Genomic DNA, 21565 nt, shown 5'->3' on the forward strand with positions numbered 1-21565 from the left:
GTAGAGTGGTGCAGAGTGGAGTAGTGTAGTGTGGTGCAGTGCAGAGTAGCGTATAGTGCTGTTGGGTGCAGTGGAATAGAGTGCAGTGGCATAGAATGCAGTAGTACAGAGTAGAAAGGTGTAGACTATAGTGGTAGAGAGTGCAATGTTGAGGAGTGGTGTCAGTGCAGTGGTGTAGAGTAGCATAGAGTAGCGTAGAGTGGTACGGAGAGCAGTGGCGTACAGTACAGTGGTGCAGCATAAAGGGTAGTGGTGTACAGTGCACTTGTTTAGAGTAGTGGCATGGAGTGGCACGGGCAGAATAGAGGGGCATAGAGTGGCATGGGGCAGAATAGAGTGGCATACAATAGAGTGGCAGAGTGGTGCAGAATCGAGTAGTGTAGTGTAGTGCAGTGCAGAGCAGAGTATAGTGCTGTAAAGTGCAGTGACGTAGAGTAGAGTTATACAGAATAGAGTGGTATAGAGAGTATTGGTGCAGAATGCAGTAGTACAGAATGGAGTGGTGTAGAGCATGGTGACTGTCAGTGCAGTGTTGCGGAGTAGAGTGTCAGAGTGCAGTGGCGTATAGTGAAGTTGTTTAGAGTGGATTGGCGTAGAGTGCTTTGAAGTACAGTGCAGTGGTTTAGAGTGCAGTGGAGCAGAGTGGCGTAGAGTGCAGTGGGAAAAGTATATTTTTTCACAGTAGACTGAGGTGGCGTAGCTTGGTGAGGTGTAGGGTAGAGTGGAGTTGCATAGAGTGTGATGGCATAGAGTAAAGTGGTGTAGAGTGCCGTGACATAGAGTAGATTAGAGTGACGTACAGTGTATTGATGTAGAGTGCAGGGGCACAGAGTTGAGTGTTACAGAGTAAAGTGCACTAGCATAGAGTGTATTAGCATAGAGTGCAGTGGCATACAGTGCAGTGTTGTAGAGTGGCATAGAGTGGAGTTGTGCGGACTAGATTGGTATTGCCTAGACTGGAGTGGTATGGCTTGCAGAGGCACAGAGTGCAGTGGTGTAGAGAGGCGTAAAGTGCATTAGCACAGAGTAGAGTGGTACAGAATAGAGTAGAAGTAGCATACAGTGCAGTGGCATAGAGTGGATTGGAGAAGAGTGGAGAAGAGTGCAGTGGCATGGAGTGGTGTAAAGTGGAGTGATGCATAGTAGGGTGCAGTTGTGTGGAGTGGTGCAGACCTGAGTGGAGTGGAGTATGCATGGTGTGTTAACACCCTGCCATTACAGACGACACATTTTTGATTGAAATGACCATTACATGGCACAGACATACTGTTTTTCAAATAAAACTATACAGTGCACAGACAATGATGTGTGGAAATTGCATCATCTAATGTTTTAATCATATAAAGGTATTTGTTTCCTGCACAGTCCAGAATTAACAAAAATGTGCTTCATTTGTACTCCTAATTCTGATCTATTCTGGAGTTTATTTAAATGTTGTCATGATAGAAAAAACCTTTTCCTAACCCCAGTATCCAGCAAGATTGTCGCATAAATCCTCTCACTTTGAAGTCAGAGAAAGAAAAGTAAACACTAAGGCCCTCATTATGACCCTGGTGGTAAATACGGCTAATACACAAAAGGAGAGCACTGGGAGGGTTGCTAGCCCACACCGCCTCCCTAAAGAAATCTATATAATCACTAAAGGTGTGGGGTAGTAGGGAACCGAAAGTAAGACTGGGTCAGTCTTAAATCGGTGTTGGTTAGGTGGCTTTGGATCTTAACGCGGGGGAATCATTGTTGGAGAATATCCAGACAGGGGGGGTGCTGTGTAGTCCCACAGAGGAAGGGGGAGTCTCCCTTACGGACTAGGTGGTCTCACACACGTAATAGTGTCATGCTTCATCATATGACCACCTAGCCCCACCCAAGCAAGATGATACTGCTTGGGCGGACTCAACCTCTTGGTTAAAAGAACCGGAGGGAGTACTGAAATTAAACTTACTGGATAGTTACTTAGATCCAGCTGAGGTGAGTAATAAAATTACCAAGCATGTCACTAATAGTTGCTGCTAGTTTTAATATAGGTGCATGCTGGTAAGACTAAAAGCAAGGGGAAAAGGCTCGTTGGAGAGTAATGTCTCCTGGAGTCTAAAATAAAAAATGGATGACCAACATGTTTCTGCCCTCACTAGGTGCTGGTAGGTCAGGGGCATTCGTCAGGGTCGGAGCACACGCAATAAGTGGGGTGCTCAAAGTGGATAATGAATGGCCTACCTGAACGGGTAGTTCACGGTGGGGTAGGTCAAGGGGTAGGGGGCGATTTGCCTCTGGTCTGGCTAATGCCGGGGAGGGGTTTTCCCTTTTAGTCACACTCACTCCAAAGGGAATACCATGGGGGGTACCTACATGCCGGAGCCAGGCCGTAAATACGTAATATGGCTACCACCACGCTGACGGCCGCCAACTTACCAGCGGATATCTTTTCATCATATTATGACACACACACACCAATCCAACAGAATACAGCCACAGACACAAATCCGCCAGCCCAAAGATCAGTGATAAAGTGGCGGTATCAAAACCCACACCGTTACGCCAACAGAACAACACCCATCACATTATGACCCACGAATCACCACGGCAGACATTCAATGGCGGTAAACCATTGGCGGAACATACCGCTGCGCTCACAATGGACACCCACAGACAAAACAAAACCACATTGGACAATTCAAACAACAAACACCTGACACCCATACACACACCACACCACACACCCACACCACTATAAAAAACACACCCACCTTACCCACAACCCTTTACGAATACCAATAAGCGCCAGCACACTGACACCAAGACCACTGACACAACTACATACACACACCACATACACCCATACATCCGTCACGCACCCCACTTCACACACCCCAACACATCACCCAACACACCCTCACCAACACACATCACATAACACCCATGGCACCACAAAGGCACGCCCGTTTTACTGAGGAGGAGTTAAGGGTCATAGTGGAGGAAATTCTCAGGGTAGAGCCAGAGCTATTTGGAGCACAGGTGCAGCAGATATCAATAGCCAGCAAGATGGAGCTATGGAGAATCGTGGACAGGGTCAACGCCGTGACGACAGCACCCCAGAACAAGGGACTACATCAGGAAGAGGTGGAACGACCTACGGCGGAATGTACGTTCCATAGCAGCAAGACACCAGCTCGCTATCCAGAGGACTGGCGGTGGACCCCCACCTCTTCACCCACAACTCATAACAGGAGAAGAGCAAGCCTGGGCAATACTGCATCCTGAGGGCCTGGCCGGAGTCAGAGGAGGACTGGACTCAGGTAAGTCAACTCTCTACTTTTATCACCCCCCTACCTGCATGCCATCATATACCCTCACCCTCACTCCCATCACTTCACTACATCCCATACACTACAGCATAACATCTCACTAATCCCAATGCCAAGCCCTGCATGCTGTACCAATGCTTGGACACCCTTCACAGCCCTGCATGGACACTCATCACTAAAGTATGCACACCATAGAGAACTAACAATCCCACCATACACCAATATACACAAGTAAAAGCTGGTAGGGCAACACCAACCATAGAGGGGAAGCCAGGCATGCACAAAATGTCATACACATTAACCATAACACATCATTTACATCCCCACAAGTACCCCTGCCAATGTCACCGGAGAGGAGGTGCCAGCACTATCCAGTCCCCCAACTGAAGAGCCCCACAGTGATGACAGTAACTCTGGTCTTCAGGATCTGGACAATCTACCTTGCCCATCAGGGACCACTGGACAGCCAGTTACCAATCCCAGTCACAGACCACCACAGAGCCTCCCCCATCAGAAAACAACACCACAGCATCCACCCAGAGTACCTAAATCTCTGTCCCCAGGACAGGTCAATCATCAGTGTGCCCACCTCTACAGGGACCCCAGCCCACACCTCACACACAAGACAATCAGGGACCTGGTGTCAGTGGCAGTGGGCACACAGTTCAGGAGACAGAGGCACAGGCCAACAGGGATACTGGGAGGACTGCTGTGCACCAGGGGTAGGACTGTACCAGGGAACCAACTCTCCAGGAGGCGCTCTCTGATATCCTGGGAGCCTAACAACATTCCCAGGACACAATGGACCAGAACCTAGACAACGCGCCAGAGAACAGGCGGCTGCAGGAGGGACACGGCATCAACAACACCCAGATGCTGGCAGACATGGTCAACATTATGAGGGAGGCAGCGTCGCACCAGTGGGCCCCTGCCACTAGCCAGTCTACTGAATAGCCTTCAACTTCCGCTGCCACTAGTGGCCAGGAGGCCCCGCCACAGGACTCACAGGCCACCAGCACCCCTCCCCCTGCAGAAGGTGAACCACCCCACAAATGATCCCTGCAAGCCAGACAAAAGTCAGAGACACTTGCCAAGACCCCCGCCAGGAAATGAGGCTCTCCTGATTGTCCCTCTTGTTTCCCACTCAGTCACCCTGTCCACCTTGAAATGCCATTGCTCCCCTTCCTATGTCCCCTTGGACAATGCACCTGTGCTACGAACAGACTGGAACAATACCCTGGACTTTCCTCAATCATCACCCCATCCCATTGCACTTCCCCCTCTATATTTTAGCTCTACACTAAACACCCTTTGATATAAATAGTTTCCGAGTATGTCATGTATTTCAAATATGTATTGATTGAAACAGGTACAACCATTGCAAAAGAACTGTACATAGAATGAGCATAGAATCAATGACCTGTAGCTGGCTGTTGTGATCACACCAGGAGTATTTGTCAAATCACCAACATTTGCAAAATGAATAGCCAGAGGTAACAGTAAGTGGGCATAGAAATGGGAAATACCAGCATGCCAGTGCCACCCAGAATACAACCAAAGTCACTGAAATGTAAAGTTGCACTGTCTCAGCTACGTGCCAGTGGAAGTACTGTCAGATTACAGATGTTCTGTTGTCCCCATCCCCATCCTCTGCCTCCTCATCCTCACTGTCCACAGGGTCCACTGCTGCCACAGGGGCATCTCCAGTCTCCTCCTCCAGAAAAGGAACATGGCGTCTGAGGGACAGGTTGTGATACATGCAGCATCCCACCACTATCTGGCAGACCTTCTTGAGTAGCACAGGGATCCACCTGTCAGATTGAGGCACCGGAACCTGGCCTTCAGGAGGCCAAAGGTCCTTTCAATTATACTTCTGGTTCGCCCATGTGCGTCATTATAACGTTCTTCTGCCCTTTTCCTGGCATTCCGCACAGGGGTCAGCAGCCATGATAGGTTTGGGTAACCAGAGTCACCTGCAAATATTGAAGGACAACAGTTAGCCACACACTATCCCATATGGCCAACACCATAGGCATACAATAACATATACTGGGTGGGAAACATGGCTCACCTATTAGCCACACCCTGTACCTCTATAGTTGGGACATCACATTTGGTATGCTGCTATTCCTTAGGACAAAGGCATCATGTACCAACCCACGATATTTAGCGTTGACGTGGGAGATGCACTGGTCCACCAAACACACGATCTGAGTGGAAACTCTTACGATTCCTGAACACCTGTACATTCTGGCGGGGGGGGACAAATACAATATGTGTTCCGTCAATCGCCCCTATAATATTGGAGATATGTCCCATTGCATAAAACCCGGCCTTCACAGTGGCCAAATCCTCAACCTGGGGGAATGCAATGTAGCTGCACATGTGTTTTATCAGGGCAGACAACAACCTTGTCAGCACTATTGCGAACACTGGCTGTGACATTCCTGCTGCCAAGCCCACTGTCACTTGGAAAGAACCAGTTGCCAGGAAATGGAGAACTGATAGCACTTGCACAAGAGGGGGGATCCCAGTGGGATGACGGATAGCAGATATCAGGTCACGCTCAGATTGGGCACACAGCTCTGTGATTGTGGCCCTGTCCAGCCGATAGGTGAGGATAACGTGCCTGTCCTCCACTGTAGCCAAGTCCACCAGGGGTCTGTTCATGGGGGTATGTCTCCATCTCCTATTCATCTGCAACGGTAGGTATCTAGGGGACAAAATAGTGAAGAGGCTGTCACAAACTGAACAATGGAGACACAACAGTAGTCCGCAATCTGTAGAGAGTCATGTATGTACCTATTTATCCTGTGACGCAGCATTCTTCCATAGGCATGCCCCCCTGAGATGGCGTCTGTCTGTCCTGTGTGGAGGTACAGGTGGAAGTGAGGTAATGCTGCTGACATTGTGTGCCGTGGCGAGAGGTGGTCGGGAACTGCCGTGCAATTCCTCATTGGTTATCGGGTGTAGTGGCCAATGATGATTTATGCCAGCAGTGACGGTAAGCACCGCCGCGGACGTGACCTACATTTTCTATCTGATTCCTCACTTCCATAGGAGAGGACCTACACTGCATGTGCTGCTGTGACCTGTGTCTGGAACCTACCATGGCCCGTGTGACAGGAGAAAGGGCCCCAGCCTTCACTTCAGAGGAATTGGAGAGACTGGTGGATGGGGTCCTACCCCGGTATGAACTGCTGTATGGGCCTTAAGGCCAACAGGTGAGTACACTGTGGGCACGATGCATGTGGTATGAATGTATGGAGGTGTGTGTGAAGGCACTGTGTAAGGGGAGAGGGATGTCCTCTTGGCTGGGTACACGTTGAGTGCTGGGCTATGTGTGCCAATATTGATGCAAACGGATATGGTGGGTCATTCGTGTTACAAGCTGGACTGTTTGTCTAATGGTGTTCTCCTGTGTTTATTGCCTCTGCAGGTCAGCACCCATCAAAAGAAGGGTATACGACGTGCCATCACCAAGGAGGTGCGGACCCTGGGGGTCTATGGCAGGTGGAGCACCCACTATCCCAAACGGTGGGAGGACCTGAGATGCTGGGCACGGAAGACAGCGGAGGCCTAGCTGGGGATGGCTTCCCAACGAGGAAGGGGTGCCCGTCGAACCCTGACCCACCTGATGGCCCGCATACTGGCGGTGGCCTATCCAGAACTGGATGGGCGCTTGAGGGCATCACAGCAGCCACAAGGGGGTGAGTACAGTGGCCATCATTGAAGGAAACGGCTGGAGAGGTGGTATCCGGGTGGTGGGTGGGTGTCAGTGGGTGCCCCTAGGCCAGGCCAGACACAGCAGCATAGGTCCTCTGGTGGCTACGGGTCTGAAGGGGAAATACTGCATACCTAGCTTGTTAGCACCCACTACTGGTCAGGGCTGCGTGGGTCCCAAGTGTGCTGCAGTTGGCGGTGTGTGCTCCTCCTCATGCCTTGGTGGCTAGCAATATCACTGGTAATGCAATGCATAGTGTGTAGGCCTGTTCCCTGTGTGTGAGGGTGCTGTGTACGCCAACAGTGGTGTTGGTGCAGTCATTGACCCAGTGTATTCTTTGTCTTTCTCCCCCACTTTCTGGTTTTGTCATCCTTTCCTTATGTGCATTAGTATCATCTGGCAGAGGAGCAGAGGTACCGGCAATGGAGGGAGCTGCATCCCACAGGCCCCAGGAGACTGAGTCCACCGACGCTGAGGGCACCAGTGGGATGGAGGGCAATGGGAGCACTACTGGAGAGACTGGAGGGGACAATACAGACTCAGATATCTCCTCAGATGGGAGGTCCCTGGTGGTGGTGGACACCTCTGTGACCACCCCGGCTACAGGTACAGCCACCAACCCCATTCCAACACCGCCATCCCAGCAGCCCCTCAGCGAGTTGCCCGTGCCTGCTCACCCAGGAGGGTGGGCATCTCCTTTGCTCCAGGCACCTCTGGCCCTGCCCCAGAGAGCCCTGCTGCCCTGAATGAGGAGGCTATTGACCTCCTGAGATCCATCTAAGTAGGGCAATCAACCATTGTGAATGCCATCCAGGGGCTGGCAGCCCAGATGCAGCAATCTAATGCATTCCTGGAGGGCATTCACAGTGGTTTGGCGGCCCAACAGAGATCAAGCCAGGCTCTGGCCTACTCTCTGATGGCAGCCATTGTCCCTGTGTCAACCGTCCCTCCCACAACTTCCACTTTCCAGTCCCATTCTCCTCAACCCCAACCCATTCCAAGCACACAGCCAGATGATCATGCACACAGGTCAAAACCCAAGAGTGTCACAGGCACAAACACGCACCACACTTCATCCAAAAGGCACTCACACAAACACCATTGAGTTGCAGACACAACAACATCCACTATTTCCACTGTCTCCCCCTCCTCCTACACCCCCCAACCAGTTACGTCCACACTCACACCTGCATGCACTACATCACCATCTACTACCTGCATCATCACCACACCAAGCAGAACACACACCTCACTGGCAGACATCTCCACAACATCCATGCACACGTCCCCTGTGTCCTCTCCCCCTGTGTCTGTCCCCCTCCTCCTAAAGTACACAAGCGCAAGCACTCAGACACCCAACAGCCATCCACCTCACAACAGCATACAACCCATGCACCTGCACCAAAATCCAGCAGAGAAACAGCTCCAACAAACACTCACTCATCCTCCACTCCCATTACTTCTCCCTCTTCCTGCCCCAATGTCCCTAAAAAGCTTTTCCTTTCCCAGATTGACCTCTTCCCTACCCCCCCCGTCCCTACCCCCCCTGATGTATGGCCAGGGTATCAAGGACCCAGCCAAGCACCTCAGCCAAACAGTCCACGGGCCCAGTTTCAGCAGCACCGACTCGTGGTGGAAAGGATTCCAGGCCACAAATACTGAAGGGGAAGGAGCCCGTGCCAGCCAGAAAGAAGGGGAAGGAGCCTTCACCAGCCAGCAAGAAGGGGAAGGAGCCTGCACCAGCCAGCAAGAAGGGGAAGGAGTCTGCACCGGCCAGCAAGAAGAGAAAGGAGCCTGAACCAGCTAGCAAGAAGGGGAAGGAGCCTGCACTAGCCAGCAACCAGCCAGCAAGAAGGGGAAGGAGCCTGCACCAGCCAGCAAGAAGGGAAGGAGCCTGCACCAGCCAGCAAGAGGGGGAAGGAGCCTTCACAAGCCTGCAAGAAGGGGAAGGAGCCTGCACCAGCCAGCAAGAAGAGAAAGGAGCCTGAACCAGCCAGCAAGAAGGGGAAGGAGCCTGCATTAGCCAGCAACCAGCCAGCAAGAAGGGGAAGGAGCCTGCACCAGCCAGCAAGAAGGCAAGGATCCTGCACCGGCCAGCAAGAGGGGGAAGGAGCCTGCACCAGCCAGCAAGAAGGAGAAGGAGCCTGCACCAGCCAGCAAGAAGGGGAAGGAGTCTGCACCAGCAGCTGTCACAGAGCCCCCACCGCCAGCCATGGTTGTGAAGCTCTCGGAGCGTGCAGGAGGTGAGCAGGAGCCTCCCACAACCACCACCACTGTGCAGCCATCAGAGAGTGCAGGGGCTGAGCAGGAGCCTGCCCCAACCACCACCAGAGTGCAGCCTTTGGGGGGTGCAGGGGCTGAGCAGGAGCCTCCCACAACCACCACCACGGTGCAGACATCAGAGGGTGCAGGGGCTGAGCAGGAGCCTCCCACAGCCACCACCACAGTGCAGCCATCAGAGGGTGCAGGGGCTGAGCAGGAGCCTCCCACAACCACCACCAGGTGCAGCCATGAGAGAGCGCAGGGACTGAGCAGGAGCCTCCCACAACCACCACCACAGTGCAGCCGTCACCGCCGGAGGACAACATATGATCCAGCCTCCATGGGCTTCTGTGCAGCCTGCCACCATCAGAACCAGTGGGCAAGTCACCCACTTGAGAGATTGTGGCCTTGCACTAACCAGGACCAAGCACAGGGCATGTTGCTCCCTCCAGAACCAGTGGGCAAGTCACCCACTTGATAGACTGTGGCCTTGCTCTCCCCTGGACCAAGCAATGGGCATGTTGCCCCCTCCAGAACCAGTGGGCAAGTCACCCACTCAAGAGACTGTGGCCTTGCACTCCCCAAGACCAAGCAGTGGGCATGTTGCCCCCTCCAGAACCAGTGGGCAAGTCACCCATCTTGAGAGACTGTGGCTTTGCACTCCCCAGGACAAAGCAATGGTCATGTTGCCCCCTCCAGAACAAGTGGTCTTGTTTCCACATCAAGCTGAAGTACCCCCCCATCCCTCTGAGGGGCCTGCTTGTTTGCCCCTGCAGTGTTCTCTCCGTATTGGTGCAGGGATCGAGTGGGGCCATGGACTTAGCCCTGTGGCCATGTGGCCCCTGTGAAATGTGGACTGGGCAGTGTCCCTTTTTTCTACATTTGTACATATCTGTTGCATTGCAACATCGACTTATTGATTTTTTCTGTTGATCATATTACAATCACTTTAGTCAATTCCTGTTGTCCTTGCATTATTCAGCCAATTTTCGGGGCGAAATTGTTTTCTTGTGCAGCTGGTTGTGTGTATGGTGTGTGTGTGTGTGTGTGTGAAGTGTGTGTTGTGCATGTGTGTTTCAGTCTCGTTTTCCTCCCTCCCTCCCTTGTGTGCTTGGTGGCTGTACTCACCATCGTCGTCTTTGCCGACGTTGGTGTTCGTGGTGGAGCATAACGTAGAAGATCATCGGGAAACCTTGCAGATCTGGTTCCATGGCGGTGTGGCTCCTCCCTGTGTCTCCAATGGTGAGTCCTTTGACTTCTGAGCTCTGTTTCCGCCAGGCTTTTGATGGAGTTGGTACCGCCCCGTAAAAGGTGGCGGTTTGCCATGTCATAATATGGTGGGCGGAACTTTGTCTTCCGGCTGGCTGTAGGTGGCTACCGCCACATTGTCTGTTGTTTCCGCCCTGGCAGTTGGTGTGGTATGTTGGCTGTCTTTTGGAGATATCACTGCCATGGTCATAATTTGGTGGTAGTTACCACCAGCCTGTTGTCTGCATTATCGCCACTTTATCACCAACCACCAGGGTCAGAATAAGGGCCTAAGTTTCCACCGAAGACAGAGCCTGACATTTGACCTTGTTCTTTGGCTGCACATCAAATATGATGAGATAAGAACAAGATTAAAAGGCCTGTTTACAGTAAGGGTGCACTCGGGTGGATATTGTAAATAAGATTTGGGTAAGGGAAGGGATGAACTCAAGCTGCATAGCCTAAAACAAATAAAGCCAGCAAATTGAAAACAACTAAATGTGAGCTACAAACCACAAAGCTAATGGCAAGCAACGGACGGAATTCATTCCCAAGGAAGCTCTATGAAGGTACTTGAAGTGACAGCCGTGGGATACTTTGTGGGGAGAGTCCAGTATTTAAGTCCAGACCGTATCTTGCAGAGGATGGGCCACATCAATCACCCAGGTAGTATGACAAGAAGACCTGGAGCAGTCTCAGTGTTGCAGGAAAGGTCTGTACACCCATTCTATCAGTTTGTCAGCAGTCCCTATGGTGTAGAGCATCTGGCACACCTCATGTAAGGTTAGTGCTAGGTGGCAGACATGAAATGGGGCATTTAATGATTGTTTAAGGTGGTTGTAAGTAAGGAGCTGAATGGGGTGAAGATGGTAGTCTGCCACAAGGGTTTGGAAATTTAGTAGCCCTCCGTCCAGAAACAAATCCCTCAATTTCAAGACACCTGCAGCATGCCACTGATGGAGATGCTCTGAGCACAGCCTTCCTGTGCAAGTGGGAAGGCTTAGCAAAAGTAGTGTAGGTGCACAAGGTTTCTTTGTGTCAGTGAGCTTATAGGTTTTAGCAAGGCAAAAGAAAGCTGTGCATGGTAACCCTGGATGGTGATCTGTAGAATGGTCAGTAGGAAACAATGAGCAGTGCAGTAAGCTCTCCTTAAAGGTCATTACGGATAAACCCCTTGTCATGCAGGGAGAGGGGCAGAAAGCCAGCAAGCCACCCATTGGACCTGTGCAGCTGGATAATAGCGTTCTAAGTTCAGAGGGCCTAATCCACCCACAGTTATGGGTAACTTTAGAGTGGAAAGAGCTACCAGGGGGTGCCCCAGCGACCAAATCAGATGTGTGGCATGTCTGAAGAAGGAAAGAAGGATGAGCAGGGGAAGGTTTGCAAAATAATATTATCACCGCAGAAGCACACCATCTTCACTAGTGCCACATGGCCCACTACAGAGAGCAGAAGGGAAGACCAAAAAGCAAACTGGGCTCGGAGGGACCATGACGGTCTGCTGAGATTTCCATCCTGCAAATCAGTGGGACAGTGGTAGATATTAATCACTAGGTATCGAAAGGTAACTGGTTCCCAGTTCAATCTGAGGTCTAACTGTATACATAGGGGAAAACAGTGCCAGATGTTAAAGAAACACTAATTACATTTTTAAAAGTTTACATTTTGTTTGTGCAATTTACATCCCAAATATTTTGAAGATTTTGGCCCTCATTACAACATTGGTGGTATTGACCGCCTACCCCCACAGTGACGGCAGCCAACATACCGTCACCATGGCTACCAGCCGCCCACCCGCATTATGACCGTAGGTGGAATTCCGCCAGAAGGCTGGCGGAATACCATCAACGGTCATGGCGGCAGACGGTGGTAAGATGGTGCTGCTGTCAGCAGCAGCACCACGCCAGCAAAACACCGCAGACCGTATCATGAGCAATGATACGGCCTGGTGGTGTTTTGCTGGCGGACTCTGCTGCTGGCAGGAGCGCCGCATCCCTTCTCCTGCTGGAGGACCCCCTGCAAGCAGGTAAGTCGGGTTCTCCGACAGGAGAAGGGAGTGGGGGGTGGTGTGTGTGTGTGTGGGAGTGTTGTGTGTGTGTGTGGGGGGGTCTATTTTGTATGCACGCATGTGGGTGTGAGTTGCATTGAATGAGTGTGTGAATGACTGAATGTGAGTGTACATGTAGGTTGTGTGTTGTGAGTGCATGTGCGTGACAATGTATGTTGGTGTGTGTTGAGGTGTGTGGGTATGTATGTGTGCATGCGTGGGTGGATGTGGGTATGCATGTGTGTATGAGTGCGTATGTGTGCGTGTGTGGGTGTGTAAATGTGCGGGGGCAGGAGAGGGAGAAGGAAGGTGGGAGAGGACTCTGGGGAGGGGGAGAGGGACGGGGGAGACCCTTAACAGTGCCAGGGAAGGAATTCTCTGGCACTGATAGTGCCTACCGCCATGGTTTTCGTGGCGGTACGCTTGCCACGAAAACCATGGCGGTAGGCGGGGTTATAATCCCGAGGGTGGGATTGTGACGGCCGCCCCGCTGGAGACCAAAATCAGGTCAGTGTGTTAAAGTGGCTGTCTGTCTGAGCGGTTTCCACTGTGGTCATAATTCCTTTTTTTTACCGCCGGCCTGTTTTCGGTATTACCGCCGCTTTATCACCGACCGCCAGGGTTGTAATGAGGGCTTTTATGTGTACTTGACATTTATGGATAACCCAGATCACTAGTTTGGCTTTTGCTCAATTTCAAAACCATTTCAAGATATGGACAACGCAGGCAATTACCTTGCAAAGGGTCTGGCCCCTGCTCACCCTTCACAAGCATGAACAGCGGACCATTGCACCAGAAGAGTTTGACAAGGTGGGTGGGTGCTGCTTGTTCAACCACTTGACAGTGCCTCTTCTGTTTCTCTCCTGTCTGCAGAGACAACTCCCCAGGTACCCAATACCTTCTGATAGTCTTGGTGGACCCTTCTTGTCTGAATTTAGGAATTGTCCAACCTTGTTCTTCTCTTCCTTATTTATCCGGTTCTTAGCAACAACCTCCCATTTGATCTCAATTTCATCCTCCTCTTTTATTTTGATTGGTAGCCCGGGCTCCCAGTTCTGAGATAAATGTAGAGTCCCAGACATACACTCTAGTTCTGTGAGACTACAGACAAGTAGTGGGTACCTCACATCCTGACATCAGATGTTAGACTGTCGTCCACACCATCTGCCCTGCCTCATTACATATTTTTAGGCTGAAAGACCATGGGTAGTTGGGGTGAGCCACATGTTTTTGTTCAATTTGTTTAAACTAGCATAAGGTTAGTTACCTTAATGTTTCCCAAACTGTTTGCCAGATGTTTTAAAATGTTCAGACACATAATCAAAATGTTGTTGTTACCTTCTTTTCAAGAACGATTGGGTTGGGGTGATGGTCTTGACACATTGCTAAAGGGCATCAATTTACTACTGAACAAGGATCTAATGTGACACCTGAATGTAGCATGCCAAGAGGCAATCACAAAAAGACCACAGTGAATGAATAGTGCTATGTTCAAAAGAGTAAATAAATGGACTGATAACGTAATGGGGTATGGCCTCTCGTGGGTGTGTCTGTGAAACTGATGTTTGTTCTTGAATTTTTGTCCTGAATTTTGCCCCTTTTTCCTGAATTTTTGTCCTGAATCTTGACCCTTTGTCCTGATTTTTTTTACAGTCCTGTCCAGAATTTGCCTCAATGCCAGGTGGTCACCCTAGTGGTCCCGGAGTTTGTGACGCAGGCAGTTCAGTTATCGTTGCACACAGCAACAGACTTTCAAAGTTGACACCACATCCCCAATTAGAGCACTTGGTTTTAAGTAAAACGTTGAAGTAAAGCAAGACAATTCCACCTTCACAGCAGAAGCCATACCGCAACCTTTGAAAATGCATCTAATGGAAAACAATGCATGCTATTCTATGCCTTATAAAATGTGCTGCAACGCACGATCACAATTTATTAAAATGCCCGTTTCCATGGTCAGATAAACTGCTGCGTGTTTGTTGACTTATGTGGTAATATTAAGATACGAATGATCTATGCCACAATTATAATATATTTAACAGACAGTGCAGACATTTAAACTGGTGAAATGCGCGCTGTTCACCTGAAAGTATGACCACCAGACTGCTAATTAAAAGTAAACCAAGATAGAGGGGCCATGTTCAATGGGTACAGTCCGCGATGTTAAAAAAAACACCAAATCTTGGCAAGAAAAATGTTAATCCACCAAGAAAGTAACTCCCCCGAGTTCTGCTAGAACAACATGCCATGTCAACACAATGCGCCCTGAGCAGCAAAGCCCCAGACCTAGCAAAGGCTATTTATTTGCACCATCAACATGATACGAACAAGTATAATGAACATTCAGAACAGTTCGCTGTCAGGGCATTAAAAATAGTACGCTAGTTATCGGGAAACATAAGTTACATGATTGTACTGCAGATTTTTACTATTTGCCAAACACTTCATCAGATATTAATGGTTTAGTCATGCAAATGTCAGATAAAGAAAGGCTTATTCGTGTAATGTGCAGTAGGCATGCCCCACTTTATTTTTTGTAATCATGCTTCATTCGAGGCACCGGGCGTGGCCATAGTCAATCATTGCTTTTGCGAGGGTCAATATGGCGGTGCCCCTGGATCCCGCATGGCTGCCACTTTCAAGCTTTTCCTATGTGCGCTGATTTTAAATACTGTGCAGCATGACAGCATTGTGCTTTTCTTTGATCGTTGTTGCTCCATGCCCATATACATATATCTGCATGTACGCAGCATGCATATTAACACTCCTGTGGGCGTGGGGCTTCTGTGGCGTTTTAACAACCCACCTGTGTGCACAAGTGTGGGCCTCTTCCTTTCACTCAGAAGCTACCCGAGGCCCTCCTTCCATATGCACTTGTTAGCCTGTATCAGAAGTGGATATTGGTACACACTGAGGCCCATATTTATACTTTTCAGCGCCACATTTGCGTAATTTTTGGACGCAAAAGTGGCGCAAACGTACAAAATACAGGGCCATATTTATACTCTGTTTGCGCTGAATATGCGTAAAAAAATTTGACGCACATTCGGCACAAACCGTGCACCATATTTAAACTTTGACGCCCGAGCCCGCGGACGTCAAAATTCCTCTGTGTGCGACATTTTTTGGATGCAGGAAACTGCCTTGCGTTAATGACATGCAATGACTTTAAGGCCTGTGCACCTTATTTATACTCCAGTGTCATTTTGACGCCTTAAAAAACGGTGCACAGCCTGATGTGTGCCGTTTTTTAATGCCTAGGTCAGGGCAGGCGTTAAGGGACCTGTGGGCTCACTACCATGGTCTCTGACCATGGAAGGAGTCCAGAGGTGCTCTTCCCTGCCCCCAGGGACACCCCCTGACACCCTCGCCCACCCCTGGAGGACACCCATGGATGGGGGGACCCATCCCAGGTAAGCACAGGTAAGTTGAGGTAAGTATTTTTTTATATTTTTTTAAAGTGCCATGGGGGGCCTAATTTGGGCCCCCCCTACATGCCACTTGTAATGATGTAACATGGCTCCATGCCAGAACACTGGGCATGGAACCAGCTTGCTCTGAGGTTCTGTCATGCAGGGTTCTCTGCATGACAGTTGATATGCTGGCTGTTGGTTGAGGCTGTAATAAATACCTCCTACCACATATCTTCATCTGGTGTGGACTCACTTTATTACACTGGCGACGAGGATGGGATCCGAACCCACGCGATTTAAGGTCTGATAATACTCGTAGGAGTGTCAGAACACGCAGGTTTCCTTTACATTTGCATGATTTTGTGTAGTTCTTTCTACCCTCTTTTTCTTTCTGTTCAAATGTGTTTTTTGTTCTCATGTTATTTCTGTTCTAATGTAAAGAGGAAGAAGTGTAATGATGTAACATGGCTCCATGCCAGAACACTGGGCATGGAACCAGCTTGTTCTGAGGTTCTGTCATGCAGGGTTCTCTGCATGACAGTTGATATGCTGGCTGTTGGTTGAGGCTGTAATAAATACCTCCTACCACATATCTTCATCTGGTGTGGACTCACTTTATTACACCACTGTGCCCAATGGCCATGCCCAGGGGACAGAAGTCCCCTGGGCATGGCCATTGGGCAAGAGGGCATGACTCCTGTCTTTGCTAAGACAGGAGTCATTTCAAAGGGGGTTGTGCGTCAAAAAATGATGCAAGCCCGGTTTGGGGGCATGATTTTTTGCCTCAAACCTGACTTGCACCATTTTTTGACGCACAGCCCCTATTTACCCCTACTGCTGCCTGGTTTGAGTAATTTTTTTTTACTCAGACCAGTCCGCAGCGCTGACTAACGTCATTCCTTAAATAAGGCGCCCGTATGGTGTGTAGGAATGGCGTTAGCCGGCGGTAAAAATTTTGACGCAAACCAGCGCAGGTGTTGATTTGCGTCAAAAAGTATAAATATGGCCACAATTATATTTTGTAAGTTTGTGCCGCTTTTGGGTCAAAAAGCGGCGCAAATGCGGCACTAAAAAAGTAAAAATATGGGCCTGAATACCAGTGCTCAGTTTCTTCTTTTAACTTTCAAACATACAAAACTAGACACAATTATTATGCTTTAGTTTGTTGTATGTACAGTGGCCTTGCCTGAACCTGGCCGGCATGTTTAGGGCCTTCAAAGTTCTAGAATGCTGACCTATTCTGCATAAAGTTGTTTGACGCATTACTTGCAAACCAGAGAATTAGTAGCATTTTACCCGACCACTAGTCATATTAAACATGTCTTTATTTCAGGCACAGGCATATTTCCTGATGTGCCCAGAATCACAGGATGTTGAGTCGACGCTGAGAATCGAATCTGGTCCCCCAGCTCTAAAGCAGGCAGCTCTGGCAGTAATGCCACATCCTGTAAATTTACTGTGTAGGTTTTATGCTGATAACCAAATAGATACGATGTCTTGGACCCATTGCTAGGGAGAAAAGTTACATTAATATATATTGTTGTTGTTTAACTCAATACTGTAACTAGAGTTCGGTCCAAAATAACATTGTGGAATTAAGGAAGAAAGGCACACGGGAATCTTATGGATGTAATCCACTGATTCTCAAAGTATGGCTGGGGGGGCCGCATGCAGCCCTCCTGATCTTTACATGCAGCCAACTAGGCAACAGCAGCAATGGACTCCATTCAGCAGGATCATTAAAACAATGTTAAATAAACAGACAAACATTTATTTAATAATTAATTTAAGTTGAACAAAGGAAGTAACTAGGGTGTTCTGCACAGCTTAAATTTAGAAACACCCTTATTTTTAAATACATTTTGCAGCAAAAGAGTAAAAATATCATCACGTTTGTAAGAGGCAAGTCAGTTATGTTCTACTTTGGGTAGCATGGGTTTATACCATACATGTACAGCATTATTGTTTATTAAATCAAACACAGGAGAAGGTTTTGTACAGCACACATCATGAAGTCATGTATTTCGAGATCCTTGTATCAAATAATGAAAAAGGAAGGAAAGTGAAATAAAACAATTGTCTACCATCATACAATTTAGTTAAGTGCAGAAGCTAGGACTAATCCAAGTTTTCAGTTTCACATTGTGCACTTCAGACACTGGAAGAATTTGCTTCACTTCTCCTACACCCACCTTACTGTCAATCCCCCCTAACCCCTGACCGCCACCCTGCTGGCATCAATGCGGCCCTCCGTCACATCGCAGACCAAACGTTTTTGCCCCTGCGAACATGTTTGCGAGTAACCATGATATAATCCATGGTTCCATATATTGCGCACTCTGCATTGGGGTATTTCAGTGCTTCACAACACAACAACACTGCTATCAAGCGAGCACCAAACATTACATTTAACACGTTTACTCAGCCGTTTACCAGGGAGTGTCGAGAGCTGCACTTGCATCATGAAATACTGAGCTGAGCCCAGGATTCACATCTGGTTCCCTAATTATGATGGCTGCCACTCTCGCAGTTGCGTTGGGCCACATCGCTTAAACACATCGCTTAAACATCTCGGAGATGTTAAATCGTTCTCAGTGACCACCTGCCTTTTCAGCACTGGTGTGCAAAATTACAAAGGCAAACGACCAGGAAGCTGGGAGCAAAAGTACTGATGTTTCTCAGGAGTGGGCAAGGGGTTAGATCCCATGCTCAGCAGGAGCAGATGTTCCAAAACAATAGCAGCAAGAAATGCTTAAACAAGGCTTGATTTAAAGCTGCCCTGAACCCAATGAACCCTGCTCACCTGATAACTAAGGAAAAGAGGCTAGAACACCAAAAACACACAGCAGGCTGGTGAGACATGCACTCCCAAGGACAGTTCAAAGATAAAGAAAAAAGTAAGTAGCCCCTAGAAGAAAAGAAGCAGATAGACACAAGTACTTGGGCCATGCTCCGTGGGAGGGTTAAGCAGACAAAAAAGTGATGCTAGCAAGCGCAGATACTATGGAAGCAGACAAATGAGAGTGACAAAGCTTCCAACCTATGGTAAGAAATGGGTGTACTGTAACCCCACTGTATGCCAACAAGATGTCTCACAGAGAAAGCACAGGTACTGCCTAGATGAGACCTAAAAATGAGGGAAGGCTCATGGATGGTTAATGACCCTAAATTAAGTGGCGTATTGATTACAGCGAAAACACTGGAGCATAGCATGGCATGCATTAACAAGATAAAATGAGAATAAAGAAACTACTCAAGGAGTAGGTACCAAACAAAAAAAGCTTTAGAAAGAAGAGCAAGTGGTAAAGTTTCTATGCAAGAGTTATGAATGAGACCCTGGAATACATGGCTTGAAACAAAGGTTGTCCAGCATGGATAGTAATATGTAAGCAGAGGCCAAATGTTGTAATAGTGAAAACAAATTAAAAACTAAATGAGATACAAAATGATTGTGAAAACAATACCTTTCAAATTGTGGGGAAAAAGGAGCTCACTGAGATACTTAATGAAAAGGAGGGGTATTACATATTGTGTTATTGTGATAAATTGAGTTGTTGGATGACTGGGTTGTGAACCCTGGTCAAGCAAGAACCACAATACCTTGCAGGATGAACCACAAAAAGTCACTAAATTAACCTGTGCTTAATCCTGTGTAGCTTGGCACAAAAAGCACTCAGGCTTAACTTAGAGGCAATGTGTAAAGTATTAATGCAGCACAGACACAGTAATAAAGTGAAAGCACAAAAGAAAAAAAAAAAACATTTTAATAAATTGACACCAAAACAACAAAAATTAAATCATTAAAACCAGAGTTATGAATTTGTAAAGTTCTTAGCAAAAACTAGTGCCTCAAAGATCAAACTGCAGACATCTAGCTGAGGGAGATCAGGTCGATGTAAAAAAAAATATAGTCAACCACATGCATAATTCAGATACAAAAAGTGGATTGGGCCCAGATGGTGCTTACCTTCGGACTTAAAAAACATTCTGAGAAAAATGTTCTGAGAAAGTAAAGTTCAATGGGACAACGCTGCAGGTTGTGTCTGAGGAGGGAGCATCATCATTAGATAGCCTTGGGTCGAAGCCACGGTGAAGATTTATACGCTTGGACTTATGGCCTCATTATGAGTTTGGCGGTCCCACTGCAGGACCGCCAAACTCATGGGTTGGATGCCACTGCCATGGCTTTGATGCCACCCCCAGCCTTTTACAATGTTCCAGTCAGGCTGACCGGAGAGAACGTTGTAATACGCCGTTCAGTGCTACGATATTGGCCTTGGCTGAGGCCAATACTAAAGCGCTCTAGCATCCTCGAAATGCTTTGCAGACATTGCACATTCTGAGGGTGCTGGACAGGGGGCCCCTGCACTGCCACTGCCACCCTTGGACCACCACCCTCGTAATGCGGTCCTTAGTCTCTGAAATGGAAGTTGAAAATCTCCTGCGGGATGAGGAAGAGGGCTGTAGCCGAAGAAAGTTCCAAAGAGGCCAGACATCCCTTTGGAGAAGGATCACTAAAAAAGATTTGCTTTTGCGGAGAAAAATGCAGTGGGAGAAGTCGCAAATTCAATCTGACCAGCGATGCACTTCGGGCAGATAGGCGAACAGGTTGGTCCTGGTCTCCTCCTAGTTCTAAGAGCAGTTTTTAGTCAGAAAATTTGTAAGTCTCCACTTATGGATTTTGGCTATCTGGGCACCTCTGGCACCACTTCCAAGGATCTAGGACAGGAAGGTGTAGAAAGCTGGCCTGGTGTGTGGTGGGTACCTATGGTACTTACACCTTATACCGGGTCCAGGTATCCCTTGTTAGTGTAGTGTAGACAGTGTCTAGAAGCCAGGCTCTCTAGAGGTAGCTGTGGATGAGCAGTCAAGGCTTATCTAGGAGACATGCAAAGCTCATGCAATACCACTGTAGTAACACAGTACTTACACACATTAAAGAAAATGTTCAGTGTTACATAAATAAAGGTGCTTTATTCTGATGACACAAATATCAAAAATACAATAGAAGTTATACTCTCTTAGGGAGTAAGTAATACACAAATTATATACACTAGTATGCAGAAATAGGCATAAAACAGTTAGAAAACTGTGCAATTAGTGAAACTCACAATAGAGAGAATTAGCCCTAGGGGAGCACAAAGCATATACAAAAAAATTGGAATGTGGGAGTCGGCCCCCCACCTAGGTAAGTGGAGTGTGTAGAGGGGAGCTGAGAGTACTAGGAAAGCCCAAAGATAAGTACCACAACACCCCCCACGACCAGGAAAGCAGGAGTAAATCTCTGTAAATTCCCCAGAACACCCACTTGGAAAGAAAGAAGAATTATGCAAAGCCCAGAAGAGACTGTAAGACACCAACAGTGGATTCCTGGACAAGAGGACCTGTGGAAAAAGAGTACCAAGTCTAACAAGCACAGCAGAATCCAGGAAGGGCAGGAGCCCCTAACCACCAGACTGAAGGTGGAAGAGGTGAGTCGACAGTGAGGAAGAAGAGTCAGCACGGCACCCAAGGAGATGAAGTCAAGTTCCTGGAGGATGCAGGTGATGTCCCACACCGGAAGGAGGAT

General features: G+C 48.4%; 1 protein-coding gene across 10 annotated transcripts in view; it reads right to left on the reverse strand.

Annotated features, from left to right (window-relative positions):
* The window catches only part of PTPN22 (protein tyrosine phosphatase non-receptor type 22), a 638407-nt gene that overhangs the window by 303974 nt on the left and 312868 nt on the right, over positions 1–21565 (reverse strand). The gene's annotated exons all lie outside the window — the stretch shown is intronic.

This window comes from Pleurodeles waltl, chromosome 6, assembly GCF_031143425.1.
Source record: "Pleurodeles waltl isolate 20211129_DDA chromosome 6, aPleWal1.hap1.20221129, whole genome shotgun sequence".
Classification (NCBI taxonomy): domain Eukaryota; kingdom Metazoa; phylum Chordata; class Amphibia; order Caudata; family Salamandridae; genus Pleurodeles; species Pleurodeles waltl.